The sequence below is a fragment of the Ambystoma mexicanum genome, chromosome 7q (assembly GCF_040938575.1).
Source record: "Ambystoma mexicanum isolate Mex_15411 chromosome 7q, UKY_AmexF1_1, whole genome shotgun sequence".
NCBI classification, from domain to species: domain Eukaryota; kingdom Metazoa; phylum Chordata; class Amphibia; order Caudata; family Ambystomatidae; genus Ambystoma; species Ambystoma mexicanum.
The window spans coordinates 1,061,579,979-1,061,594,652 of record NC_090941.1 but is presented as its reverse complement, the minus strand read 5'-3'; the positions used below and the strand labels follow the sequence as shown (position 1 = coordinate 1,061,594,652).

Here is a 14,674-nt window from a genome sequence, read left to right as displayed (position 1 = left end):
TTTCTTCGTCCAACCATCAAAACGTTTGTCGTCCCGATCAGGAGGGATGGTAGGATACGACGCCTGCTTTGCTGGGGCTGTAGCCGCCTGCACCACCAAACTCTCCGGAGTGGGGTGCGTGGTCAAGTAGCAGGGGTCGCTACTGGCTGCACAGTATTTTCGTGGCAAAGAATTGCTCACTGCCTGGAGACTCTCCGGGGCAGTCCAAGCCGCTGCCACCCTTCTATGCAAGGCCATATGGAATGGCAGTACCGGGTCAGTGGGTGGACCTTGATCGAGGATATCCGTAAGGTCATCCTGCACAAAATCAGCTGGGGGCGCCGACCACCCCAAGTAGTCCGTGACCCTCGACATAAGGCGCCGGTACGATGACTCGGCATGGGTGCCAGGCTCAGGCCTACAGAACTCCACCTCCAGAGAGGTGTCCAGACCACTGGCGTCATGCAGTGACTGACGCAGGTCCTCAATCTGTCTATGACCAGAAAGAATCTCATCTCGCACCATGTCAGGAACCAACCCATCTTCAGAACTCTCTTCCACCTCGGAAATATAATCCATAGCCTGGAAAGTGGGCATTGAATAAGGGAGAAAGACATGTTTTGCCTTGGCCAGAGCCTTTCTAGGGGTTTCCCCCGTGCTACGGGGTACCTCCGACACCACAGCCTCGAAAGGCGTTGAGGGCATCAACGGAATCGGCATCGAGCGTGGCGCCGACAGCATCGACGGCTTCGACACAGACCTCAAGGCCGTCGGAGCCCCGAGCGTGTCTCTCGACGACCTAGGCGTCGATGATGTTGACTTCCTCGGAGGCGGGGCCTCGAGAGAGTCCATCGACGACCTCGGTGCCACAGGCGTCGATGTCTTCTTCGAAGACTTCACAGGACGGCCCAGAACCCTGCGACTCAAGAATCGCCAACATTTTCTTCCCGAGGGAAGCCCATTCCTCCGGAGAGGAACACTTGGTGGGATAAGAAACCCGCCGACGGGCAGAGTCCTCGGATGAGGACGGGGAAGGAGACTGATGACGGCGCTTCCGGGAGTGCTTTGAAGAGGCAGAGGAGTGGCGGAACCCACTTCGGGACCGAGACCCCCTAGACTTACGACTAAGATGCGGAGAGTCGCCCCTTGAATCGCCCGTCGAAAGCCCAGTGGACCTCGTCTTCCGGGGCTTGGACACCTTACCGACCGACAGCTTCTTCTTATGTTCCAGCAAGGCCTTGGATGTAAGCGACTGGCAGTCGACACAATCATCCATGTCGTGGGCCTCCCCGAGGCACCAGAGGCAGGTGTCGTGCGAGTCCGTCACCGACATCTTGGACCTGCAGTCCCCACACTTCTTGAAGCCTGGGTGTGGGGTGGAAGAAGAGGAAGACATCCCGATTAACTTCACAAAAAGAACAGGTTCGAAGAACCGAAAGAACAGAAACTCCAAAGAGTCGAGGCGCACCGAGATCTCCGAAGCGAACACGTTCGCGGAAAAAACGGAACTGAGGCTACGGGCGTCGTGCGCCCTACTTATAACATCTGGTGACGTCGGCCGTCGGAGGAGGTCCTCGAGGACGGCGTATCGACGTCATCGACGCAGAAAGATTTTCCAAAGCAGCACAGCTGTGGCGATTACTATCCTAGATATGGGATACGTTGGAGGACCCAATACCCTCGAAGAATGCTTATTACACTCCAAAATGGAGTAAGGTTTGAGGTGAGTTACCTCCATTATAGAAAATGGGAGAAGACAGTAGTGTGCACATTTTTATTTTGGGGTTTATCTGTCAATTTGAAATATTGAAGGCACACCCCTAAACGCTCACACCAGAGAGACTACAGCCTTGTAGGGAAGAACAGCCCAAGTCGATCTTGTAAGGATAACACGTTTTTAATCTCACATGTAGATGAAAGCAACAAGTACAAGCAGAATCTTATGAAGCATAGCATCGTCATACATTACTCGATTACTTAGGGTAAAATCCTGCGCGGCTGGTTGGTGTGTGCCTATACAGGATCCGCCTTCCCCATAAGAGATGCCAGGGCGTTGGTTCCAGCCCAGTCCATCCATCTTCCATCACGTAGGTGCTGCAGTGATCATCATCTTCTCACGTCGAAGGTCAGAAAACAAATGAATTATACTCCTACCATACAACTATTTTATCACTCATACTGTGCACACACATTTCACTCACTCCCCTCCACGCCATCCGGCTTCATAATGTATCACTCCCAGCACCTAACAATACAAATCACACGATTGTTGCTCAACTAGGTGCCCTGTCCATCCTCTTTGAACATTTCAGTAATTGTTACTTTAGGGTCAGTGGTCAAAGGGCACCTGGTGCCATGGAATTCAGGTAGCTTAAGGTTTAGTCACTTATATGGGCTATAACTCGTTGTCACCTGGTGATAGACCGGATCATGCTTTGGCCATTGTGGGATAACATGCACACCAGTCCCTGGTCTGTCATTGCGGCCTTGTAGGGCACATTCCTCTCGAACATCTTTGCAACACTTTTAGAATAATGAATGGGCGTGGTGGGTGTGGGCTGTCCTCATTGCTGGGGATTTCTCGTCTCATGATTTTGGGCCTAGTGCATGCAATTCTGCATTTACTGCGCAGCCTTCCCTTCTACCTATGATTAATAATAACTACGCAAAATAGCAATGCTTCTTGCATCTTATGCTGTACTATGTGAATAGACTACATTTGGTTATGTTGGAGTATGGTCCTGTTAAACTGGGAGTGTCCCTCTCACTGTCCCTCCTGCCCCCTGGCCCATCATAGTGCTTTGAATGCATCTCACCTTACTCTAAAGCGTTTTGTCATGTACCAGCGATGGCTGGCTTAGTTATATTTAGTATGTGTGCGTTTTAAAAGCTAAAAATGAAAATAATTTTGAAAGAGACAGCATTTCTTCCGTGCTGAAATTCAGTTGTATTGTGAAAATGTATAGCCGCCTTACAAGGGAGGCAGAGATAACATTGCTGTTGGCAAACTTCAAAGGAGGACTTTAGGAAAGAAAAAACAAGCATGGATTACATTTCTTTTTTTGTTCCCAGGCTGCTAATTCAAAGGATGTGGGGGTTTTATGTGTGCACGAAAGACAGAAAACAAGAGCAGGCCTCATTCCTTAAATGAAAGAACAGGGGCTGCACTTGGGATAGCTCAGTCAGTATGGTAATGAGTGTTTAGTTCCTCACATTGAAGAGACAGGAGGTATGGATTTGAAGAAACATATTATGTTAAAAAGCTCCCAGGAAGGAAGAAGAGCTAGGTATTGCATGTACAATGTAGTGTAAATTAAGAAGTGGAATTTAAGTTGAGGCCAGTTCCTTTAGGAGCCATTGGGTCACAGATGCCAGTAGGGCTGGGGCAGCTACAGTCGAAGGGCAGGGAAAGTTAAAAATAGATTGGAAAAACATGGGATTTGGATTAAGAGAGATAAAACTGAGTAGGGCCAGAGATTATATATAGTGTGCATGTATAGTGTAGGTTTCTGAGCATGAAAGAAGCAATATGTTGTATATAGTAGTAATGTGATTTTAGAATGGTTGTGGTGCTATAGTTTTTATTTTTAATACAGAGCTTAAAGTGAAGCAGGGGCTCAGTGCCACTCTCATTGAAAAAGTATTTTAGAGCCAGGACACATTAAATTGACTTTCATTTTTAAGGTTGTTTTCTGAGTAGAGGATGTCAGTTTTGTTTATTCACTTTTTATGCACACCAAACCCGTAGGTAACAGGGCGCAACAATAGGAAGATGCAAGGCTTACAAGGTTGCGAAATAAAGGCTTACATAATTACAAAATATACAAATTATACAATATAAAGGCATAGATAGTTACACCAAATATATAGTGTGCAGATATACAATTTACAGGTGTACAGCTTATAGCTGGGAGAGTAAGGCGAGTGGGAGTAAGCTGGTCTGGTACGGTGTGGGCCTAGGGGTCCGTCGAGATGAGGTGTTTGATAGCATTTTTTCTGAAGTGTAAGTAGGGTTGGTCTGCTCTAGTATCTAGTGGTAGTGAGTTCCATAATTTGGCAGCCTTCACAGGGAAACTATTGCCACCAATTGCGGTAAGCCTATATCTGGGTATGGCCAGGCAGTTGGCATTGCCAGCTCTAGTAGGTCTGAGAGAGATTCGTCTGTGAAGTTTGTCTGTTAGGTAGCTGCGGCCGCATTGTTTAGCACTTTGTGGGTCAGTGATTCCGTCTTGAGTGTTTTGTTACTAGTAGACAGCCATTTATGTTGGCGTCAAATAAGAGGAGATTTGGGTTCTTTTATTTGTGCCAAGTGCTGCTCTTAAGGCATTATTTTGTAATGTTTGGAGCCTTCGTATAGTAATTTTGTTAGCACCAATGTATAGGGCATTACAATAGTCAATTCTGGATAGTATGAGGGCTCTGGCCAGGATCAAGCAGCTGTCGTTGGAGAGGAAAGGCTTGCCAGCTCTTATCAGCTTGCAGGTGTAGGCCGTGGTGGAAGCCAAGGATTTTAACTGTTTATCAAAGGACAAAGTGGAGTCCAGGTAAAAACCAAGGGTTTTTACTTCCTTGCAGACTTCGATAATGTTCCCGTCGATATTAATGAGGAGAATTCCTGGCTTAGTTTTTTTGATGTTGCCATGTGAACCCAGGATTATCAACTCTGTTTTATCATTCAGGCACAGGCCATGAGTTGCCATCCAGGCCTGGATGATAAGATATACCCTGTTCACCAGCTCTGAGACCTTACTATGATCCCCAGAAAGCGGGAGGAGAATCTGTGTGTCATCTGCATAATTAGGGTAGATGGCACATAGATGGTCCAAATCATCGAACAAGGGCTTGGTGAAGATGTTGTATAGCGTTGGAGAGGCACATGACCCTTGGGGAACACCACACAAGATAAGGGTAGGGTTTGCAGCTGCTGAGGGGGAGAATACTCTCATAGTTATCTCGCTCAGGAATGATTCAATCCATCTGATGGCCTCAGAGGAGAAGTGAGCAGCAGCATCAAGGTGTCTGCAGAGGACCTTGTGGTCCACTAAATCAAAGGCAGCTGAGAGATCAAGTAAGAGCAGGAGTACTGTCCTCCCTTCGTCTCTCAGCTCATCAATTTGGGATTTTAAATCAATTAGGGCACTTTCCTTTCCGCATAGAGGGCGGAAGCCAGATTGTCTGTCCCCCAAGAGTTTATGCGCCTTTAGGTGTTTCTGAATTTGGTTGTAGGCAGCTTTATCCAGAATTTTGAGTAGAAAGGGTACCGTGGTAATGGGGCAGTAGTTAGTGGGGGTGAGAGGATCTAATGTCTGTTTCTTGAGGAGTGGGAGCACCCAAGGCTGTTTAAGGTTGGCAGGGATGGAACCTGAGGTGAAAGATGCGTTGATCAATTTAGCGATGAACTGAGATAGTTCTCTGGCTGCATCTTTTATTAATTGCGCTGGGCAGATGTCACCTTTGCAATTGGAAGGCTTCAGTGAGAGGATGATTTTTTCTACTTCCAGGGTAGTCATTTTGGTAAAATGGAATATATTATTGTATGCTGTCGGTGAGCCACTAGGTGGAGAGTTTTTAAGCAGGTGCTGTAGATTCAGCCCTTCTTTTTTTAGCTGTATTTTATTTTGGAGCATGTTAATTTTGTTGGCTAGTGCGTGTTGGATGTCTGCACACCAGGTCTTATCCTTGGTATAGGTATCCGGTGTGGCTATGGGAGACTCTAGTTCTTTTAGTATAGAGAAGAGTTCTTTCATGCTGGAGTTGGATTTGGCAATGCGCTCGTCATAGGAATTGCGTTTTGCCCAGCAGACTTCATTCTGATAGTGAGAGGAGAGCGAGGTTAATTTGTCTTTGTTGTCCTTGGAGGGGCAGAGTCTCCAGTTAGTTTCGTAGGTCTCCGAGTTGTGGCATAAACCATTTAAGTGGGCTTTTGGTTTGCTCGATTTAAGTTTGAGAGGGGCTATTTTATCCAGAGTGGAGAGCATAAGGTTATTCAATTCCTGGACTAAGATACTAGGATCTAGGTTATCTGGTAATGCATTAAGAGTAGGAAAGATTGCAGGGATTACTTTATCTACTGTAATGCTTTTTTTTATTTCTGGCTAGACAAGGTGGCACTAGTAGATGGGCCGTAAGGGTGGGTCTAGTAGTGGATAAGTGAAAGGAGACCAGTGAATGGTCAGTCCAGGAAAGGGGCGTAATGGAAGAGATAGTGACTGTACAGTTGTAGTCCGCCATCCAATCCAGTGTTCTCCCCTTCGAGTGTGTTGGTTTATTAACTTTTTGGGATAAACCTAGTGCATTGCGTTTTTATCCGTCGGGTCATTAAATCCTATATTGAAATCTCCTAGAAGGAGTACTTGCGAGGATGGTTTAAGGTTGTTAGCGAGTATGTTATGCAGATCCTCCTCAAAGGTGCCAAGAGGGCCTGGCGGTCTGTATATTAGATGCATGGTGAGTGATTGTGAATTGTTTATCTGGAATTTAGCAGATAAAATTTCACAGGATTGTGATAATTAAGTAGGGGCTAGGGAGAGACATTTTTTGGAGATGAAGGCGATCCCACCTTTTGTGCGCCTTCTCGGTCTTGTCTATCTATTGTGTAACCGTCTGGGATGGCTAACGTAAACGACGGTCCAGCCGCATCATGTGGCCAGGTCTCAGTAATTGCAAGGAAATCCAGATTACCTTCTACAATTAGTTCAGCCGTATCAATAGCGTGGGCGACAAGTGATCTCACATTGAGAAGTGAGCCTTTGAGGGGAGTGGCCTTGGTTCCAATTTTGACATGGATGGGTTTAGCTATAGTATTGTCAATATGTTTACGCGTATGATTGTTAGTTTGGGGTGCATAGGTATTGGAAATAGGGTGTGGAAGTGACAAGTAGGTATGACTAGGTTTCAACATGTGATGGTGGTTAGTTTTCTGGTTGATGGGAGGTAGAGATATTCTCAGTGGTTCATGTAATTTTGACAATCTGGCACAGTCTCGTATTTTTATTAGACAAGGCACATGGTAAAGAGGCATAGGTTACTGTCCCTGCGGCACTGTAGTGTGAGGGATGTGGGGAAGTGGCATACGGTATAGCTAACGGTACTGGGGGGAGCTCAGTGAAGCATATATGGCTTCTAGAACCACTGTGAAAGGTGGCAGCCATTGTACAGAACAGAATAGTTAGACTTATCATCTTTCTCGATTGGGTAGTGCAAGTAGTGTAGTGCCTGGGAGGCAACTAGGCACCTGGGCGGGTCAGCTGGACACATAGGCCAGAACACAGTGGGTCAGTAATATTAAGCAGAGGAGGTCAAGACATTAGAGGCGCCTGGGCCCTAGCACAGTTTATCAGCAAAGGATGAGGCGATGCATAGGGCACCTGTGCCCTAACACAATCAATAGGAAGAGGCAATGCATGGGGGCGCCTGGGCCCTAACACAATTAATCAACAGGAAGAGGCAATGCATGGGGGCACCTGGGTCCTAACACAAATAATCAACAAGAAGAAGCAATGCATGGGGGCACCTGGGCCCTAACACAATTAATCAGCAGGAAGAGGCAATGCATGGGGGCACCTGGGCCCTAACACAAATAATCAACAGGAAGAGGCAATGCATGGGGGCGCCTGGGCCCTAACATAATTAATCAGCAGGAAGAGGCAATGCATGGGGGCGCCTGGCCCTAACACAATTAATCAGCAGGAAGAGGCAATGCATGGGGGCACCTGGGCCCTAACACAATTAATCAATAGGAAGAGGCAATGCATGGGGGCACCTGGGCCCTAACACAATTGGGCATTGGAATTGTAAATTGTCAGGTACTAGGAAGAGCAATGTGTGGCGTCCGGGAGTGGGTCTTTGGCAAAATGTAGTTTGCGTGGGACCCGAGGCTCATAAGAGAGTAGTAACGACAATAACATAAGGGACTAGGTGACACAATGCCATAGTAAATGGCCACGGGTTCCAAGTGGCTAGCACGTTGTCCATAAGGCAGTTCTAGTGATACATACAATTGTGGTATGCTGGTGAAAACACGGCGGCAGGCCTAGGATGCTGTTGAATGGAAAGACTAGAAAAACAGCATGTAGATGTAGAATCGGTCGGTGGTGAACCAGCGGTAAGCAGTATGCATGTGGAATCATATAATGACATGGAGGCATGCCTAGACAAGTCAGGTATAGATGGGGCGGTGGGGAGGGCAATCGGCGGGCAAATGGGACTCCAAGTAACTTTAGGAAGGGTGGGCACGTTATATAGTTAGCACTGTGGTACTATCCTAATAGATATAGCGCAGAAGGGATATAGTCAGGAGAGGGAATGCGTATAGTGGAAATGTACCTGCAAGGACCGAGTCTATCCGCAATTATAAGGCACTGGATAGCGAGGCTGTCCGTGCGTCCTGGCGACGGCCGACATACCCCACGAACAAACACAGACAGACCCTTATTCCATGGCCCTTAGTAACGGCCGGCTAACGCCTACCGGTAGCAACGGTGGGCGGATGTAGAGGCTGGAGCTGGAGCAGGCCCATCAGAGGCTGCAGTGATATTCCGGGACTGCCTCCAGGAAAACAAACAAACAAGGCGCCGCCATTACGCACGTTGCTGATAATGGTGGATCAATGAAGCCAGTCGGGGAACATTTCACTGCACTCCGGTGCAAAAGTTTTAGTTTGATTTAACACCACCAGCTGAAGGACTTTAGAACTGGATGTTTTAAAAAAAAAAAAGATTAGATTTTTAGTTATGTGTTATGTTGTGATATATGGGATTGTGGGGTGTGTGAACCCCTGTTTTTTGTATTTGTAAGGGTCTATATTTTTGTTTTGGCCAAACGTTATGGATGATTAACCATATTTTGAGTACATTTATTTTACACTAGAATTTGTCAACATTCATTACCCGTAATATGGACCAGATTAGCCCCATTAGATTATTCTTTTTAAAATGTGCACAAGCCACTTCCCATTTTAAGTTTGTATTAGTTATTTTGGAGCTCTGCCAGATACTTTCTTTTTTTAGGACCTGATCATAGACATTATATTAGCACATATCGGAGCCCCTGATTTTCTGTACTCCCATTTAAACATTGTAGGTACCTTTATTAGTAATAGATGGGGCATTTTTGAAATGCTTATACTATAAAAGTGAATAGGATAGTCACGGAGATAAGGCAGAAAGGCATGTTGAGCAATGGAAAGAAACCAGTTGTAAAGTTTTGGCACATTGTTGAAAAGTAATTTGGAAAAGGGAAAGGTGCTCTGCTCAATGGTTTTCCAACACACAGTTAATGAGGACAGGGAGGTGCCTCACACCCTTGTGTTAAGTAGCATAGAAATGACTGCAACAACTGGAAGGGCTCTTAGATGTGTCAGTACATTATCAAAAGGAAGAGCAGATGCACACAGTTTATTTTCATAGAATTCATAACAATAAGGCGGCAAGGAAGTACGTCAGAAGAGGGAAATGGGAAGGTGATTGAGGAAGGAGAGTAAAAGAAACAGTGGCGATAAACGAAACAGGCATGGGAGAGCAAGAGTGGGATAGAGATTGCAATAAAGGCACATGAGAGTGCTACAAATATCCAGACAGTGAGGACACTGGTCAGAAAAGTAACTAAGGACAGAAAGAGGGGGGGGCAGAATATCCCCCACTGCATAGCACAGATTCATTGAAATAATATACCCAAGATCACACATGGTGCCAGGCATGCGCCGAGAATAAAAGTATAATTATAAATGCAAATTACACAACACAGAAGGTAAAATACAATCGCAAGTGGCACCGGATCAGGCACGGAAAACACTTACATGAGTACAGCACGAATTTACAAAATTATTAGCACTTTTTTGCAGTAGCGCCATGAAATGCGCATGCACTGACACAAACGCTTGTATTCAGAATTGTGGAACAAAATTGTATTTATTTATTTATTTATTTATTTCACATTTATAAAGCGCTCACACAGCCCGCAGGCATCGAGGCGCTGTTACAGGAATTGTCTTTTTTGTTTTTCTTAGTTGCGTAATTGTGTGTTTTTTTTTTACTTAGTTACGTATTTATAACGCGCTTAAACACCCAAAGGTTTCTAAGCGCGGACCCGGGGATCGAACCTGTTGTTGCTCCGTGTCGTCTTGCTTCCAAGACGCGCACGCTGCCGCTGAGCTATCCTCCCTTGTAATGGGAGGGAGCACTCTCACCAGCACAAGACTGAAGTTACATACACTATAGGATAGTGGGGTTTATAGTGACTACATCGAGAAAAAGAAACGACAAACCAAAGCATCTAATAAAGAGGATCGGTAAAAGTACCTTTCAATCTAAACCAGTCCATCGAAAATATCCTTTTTTTTGTAACTTTAAAACGTTACATGGAGCTGTCCAGTGCTGAAATTTCGGCACTGGCCAGTTCCTTGTAACGTTTGAATTTTTTTTGTATATTGGTACCCCAACCCTAACCCTAACGTAACCCTTAATCTAACCCTAGCCCCAACCCTAACCCTAATGTAACCCTAGCCCCAACCCTAGCCCCAACCCTAGCCCCAACATAACCCTTAATCTAACCCTAGCCCCAACCCTAACCCTAATGTAACCCTTCATCTAACCCACCCTAGCCCCAACCCTAATGTAACCCTTAATCTAACCCAACCCTAACCCTAATCTAACCCTTGCCCCAAGCCCGCTAATTTCGATGGATCCAACGAATTATATACAACGAAATGGCTATTCGATGGAATGAAATTTCGTTGCATATAATTCTATGGTATGGCTGTTGATGCTTTGGTTATCAATGGACTGACCAGATACCGATAGGGGAGCATGATCTTTTTATACCATTATTAGATTTGTTGCAACATATTAACAGACATATTGGGGAGAAATTTGAGTAAACTGACTAGGGGATATTATGCACTATTTTAGGGGTTAATTATGTAATTACACAGGAATTTGCATTAGCACTTTAAGGCCAGGATGGAGCATGCACGCTGCTTAGTATGGCTTTCAAGAATAAAGGGTAATTGTTAAGATTGCCTATTGAGTTTTTACTTAGATAAAACATAACCATGAGGAAGAGGGACCAATGCGTGCAAGCAAGCTAGGAGCTGCAAGAATGAGGGAATACAACTGAAGGATTGTGGTGGCTCTTGGTGAAGAACACATATATTAATTTGACAAACAAAGGCTTGTTTAATGGAAATGCAGTTAAGGATGGCAAACAGAAATAAGGAAGATTTGGCATAAGTACTGAACATGTTATGGATGAGTAGCACTTATGATGGTTGGATCATTAGAAGACGTGAAGAGAGGGGAACTTGGAGATGTGGGAAAAGAGGGCATTATGCATAAGATTTGGAAAAACATAGGGATATTATATTATGATTTTGTCATGTTATGGCCACAAAGAGGGGGTGGGGGGCAACACACATACTGTACCTATATACCCCGACAATAGTAGACAATATTCTCACAATGCAAGTATAGCACCAACATAAGCAACAGTAACCCCATGTCCTGCTTAACATAAGAGAACATAGAGTGCATATCATTTTTGAAGCCTATTTGGAGCATTTTTAAAATTATAGGGGAGGGGTCACAAGATATAAAAGGACACACAGTAACATGCAACTGTGAGGGCCAAGAATGAGAGGCTGTGAGGAAAAACACAATGAGAGAACTCCTGCCAGTGCACAGAACAACGTATGAGAGTAAGTAACAAGAACATTATTTTATATATATGTGTGTGTGTCTGTGTAAAAATGTTGATCTATGTTACAGATGAAAAAAAGTGTCATTTCTGGAGTGCAAGAGGAATTTTGGGCACAAGATGTGTGTGGATCTCTTCATTGACTATTACTAGATGAAAGAGGATACAGGTGAGTACGCGTGAAAGACAGTGAAGGATACAGTGGTTTCAAACTGATAGCATTTCTCTTAAGTAGTACGTTGTAGGTATCAGTGAAAGTACAGTATATATATATATAGCCATATCTAGTGAAGAAGGTAGAGAAAACTCCGGGATGTAGGAAGGTGGAGTAACCCTTTTATGATTATGCCAGTGTAAAGTATTAAAAGTATATTTGATATATGTTATATTTGAGTAAAGGAACAAAAGAAATATTGAATAATAAAAATGAAGTTCTAGGCAAACATTGTGTGCATACATGACACCTGCCTGCACTTAAATAGGACATGCACGTATCTTCAGCGTCATAGGTAGGCATACTAGACTAGGAAGGGCAACACTGAGTGTTACTTGTACCTCGCCAGAATAAACACAAAAAGAAAGAAGAGACTGTAGTCTGGCAACATCAGAAGGACTACAAAAAAGAAGATTTTCAGCAAAACATAGAATGTTAAAAGCAGGCCTGCCAATAAATCTATATAAAAAGGATAAAGAATAGTGCACCATAGTTTTCTACTTTAAAAATATGAGATTGCGTTCTATCTGGTTATAGATATAAAGAGATGACCCCAGCATCATCACATTAAGGAAATATACAGCGGCAAGGCTAATGCCCTACATGCAAAGACAGGAGAAAATGTACTAAAAGGAAAGTACAGTGTAATGTGTTAGTATATCATGACTTTTGCCTCCATTTGATCACTATAGTAAATACACATAATGTTATCTATGGATGCGCCAAGAAGAAAGAAGAAGAGCGGCAGAAGAAAAGGACTGTTCCTTTTGTGTTATTGCTGGGTTTGTCTTGTTGTATATTTCATTTTTATGGTAAAAAAAATAAATAAGGTGGACAATTTAACCCCAGTAGAAAATGTTTCCTTTTTCAGTTAAGGGAAGCAGTTGGAGATGACGTTTGAGCTCAGCACGGCATCAAGGACAAATTGGGGTGTGAACCTATGAAAAGGGTGGGGCAAGTGAGGGTAAAACATCATATGTGTCTGCATTTTGGTCCCACGCTACAGGTACACCCAGGTATAAGTCTAGATGAACACAGGTGATGCTAAGGTATGCACGAGGGGGAGAAGCAGCCATTCAATTAAAAAAAAGTAGTAGCAAGTGTTTTAGGATGTAGTAATATTTTAAAGAGATAGAAGCATTGAAGTAGTAATATTTAAATTTTAGGAGAAAGTGCTGATGATAAAATGCACTTATTTTTCAATAAACATACCCTGTTTATATTTCAGATGGACAGAGAACACCTGCACTTTAAGTGACCTCTGCACACGAGTCTGCAAGCAGGGAGAAAGGCCCAATTGTCATGGAAAAGGGCTTAGGGGACCCAGCCAGAGTCCCAGTTGTTACTGAACTAAAAAGAAGAAACAACAGTCTTTATGGACTTCCCATCCTTGTGTCCCTAATTATGACAATGTCCCCTTGATTGACTATTCTACTCAACAAAACAATGTTTCCTAAAGCATGGCCCTTATGTGAACTAAGGGGCTCCTGAACTTGCTGCAAAGCCGCCAAAAAATAAATAGGAAAGATTTTATGGAAGATCCTTGGACTCGATATGGAGAAGAAAAGAGAAACCGATGGAAGATGTTCGAACGGAAATTAAGCTTGATGATGGCCAGGAAGTGAACTCCAAGAAGCTGGCGAATGGGAAAGGAACAAAGGAAATATTGTGCGATGGACAAGAGATAAAATGTTGGTGTACAAATAAATACTTAATCACCTACTATATACAGGGAGGAAAAGAGGAGAAAAGAAAAAAGATGAATGACCTACTGGGTCCCCTCAATAGAAAACACATCAATGTTGTTTAATGATATCTCCCAATTCCCGTTGTGGCAGGGTCACTACTGCATGTAAATTAATGTTTAATAGGGTAACAGGGGTGGGAACAAGAAGGAAGTAAACAATGTTGCTTTCTGGGGATATATATATACATACAAATAAAAAAAGGGCAAAATATGCCACATATCTGACAAAAAAGGATACATATACAATAGATTAGAAGAATGCACTAGTATTGGAAACACTTGATTGTTCAGGAGTGTCTTCCATGATACCTCCCTTGAAATAGAACACGGAGGTGAGGAGGGTGACTGATATAGGGAAGGATAGTTATATTGCATGCGGGCGAGGATAAATAATTATATGGTTGAATATATATCAACTAGAGGGGGGATGAAGAGAAAGACTCTCTCCCCCTCTGGTGACAGACAGGTGAATATGTAATTTTAGTACCCATGCTCCACCTTATTATCTAACATTGCAAAAGTCAGAAGCATTGTCCATTGAGGCAGCCACACTGCCCTTATTATAGGCAGGTACATTAGAAAATAGTTGACAGTGCACACATTTATTTAGGACAACATAAAAACAAAGGAATGCTTACATTGCGCACAACATACAAAACATAGCTCCCTGATATAAGAAATATCAGCCACACTCAATAGACATTAGAAAAACATATCAGAATAAGGCCCATAGCAATAAGCAAAGGGATACATTTTTTTCAAAATGAATGCCATATCATGTATTACAAATAATCTGCTGGACTTAAATCCCCAGGACATTTAGAAGTGTTGATGAACAAACAGAAAATATAGTGCTGTGTGTGGCTCAGAAAAGGAAGGCTTGTACAGAAGCCAACGTGCAGTGATTGAGCAGTTTAAATAGCAGAATATATCATTTTTAAATGTTGTTGCTTACAAATGAAGCTGATATAGTCAGGAAAAGGATAAGCCAGGCGAGATGACCAATAAAAATGTGACTGCTAATCCATGTCTTGTACACAGTA

At 43.7% G+C, this 14,674-nt stretch overlaps 1 protein-coding gene across 1 annotated transcript in view; it reads right to left on the bottom strand.

The window, feature by feature from the left end:
• Positions 1–1,870: 1,870 nt before the first annotated feature.
• LOC138528614 (piggyBac transposable element-derived protein 4-like) overlaps positions 1,871–14,674 on the bottom strand; it is a 151,896-nt gene continuing 139,092 nt past the window's right edge. Inside the window, exon 4 of the transcript XR_011284188.1 lies at positions 1,871–2,089. The gene's annotated coding sequence lies outside the window, so the exon portion shown is untranslated. The remainder of the gene's footprint in view (positions 2,090–14,674) is intronic.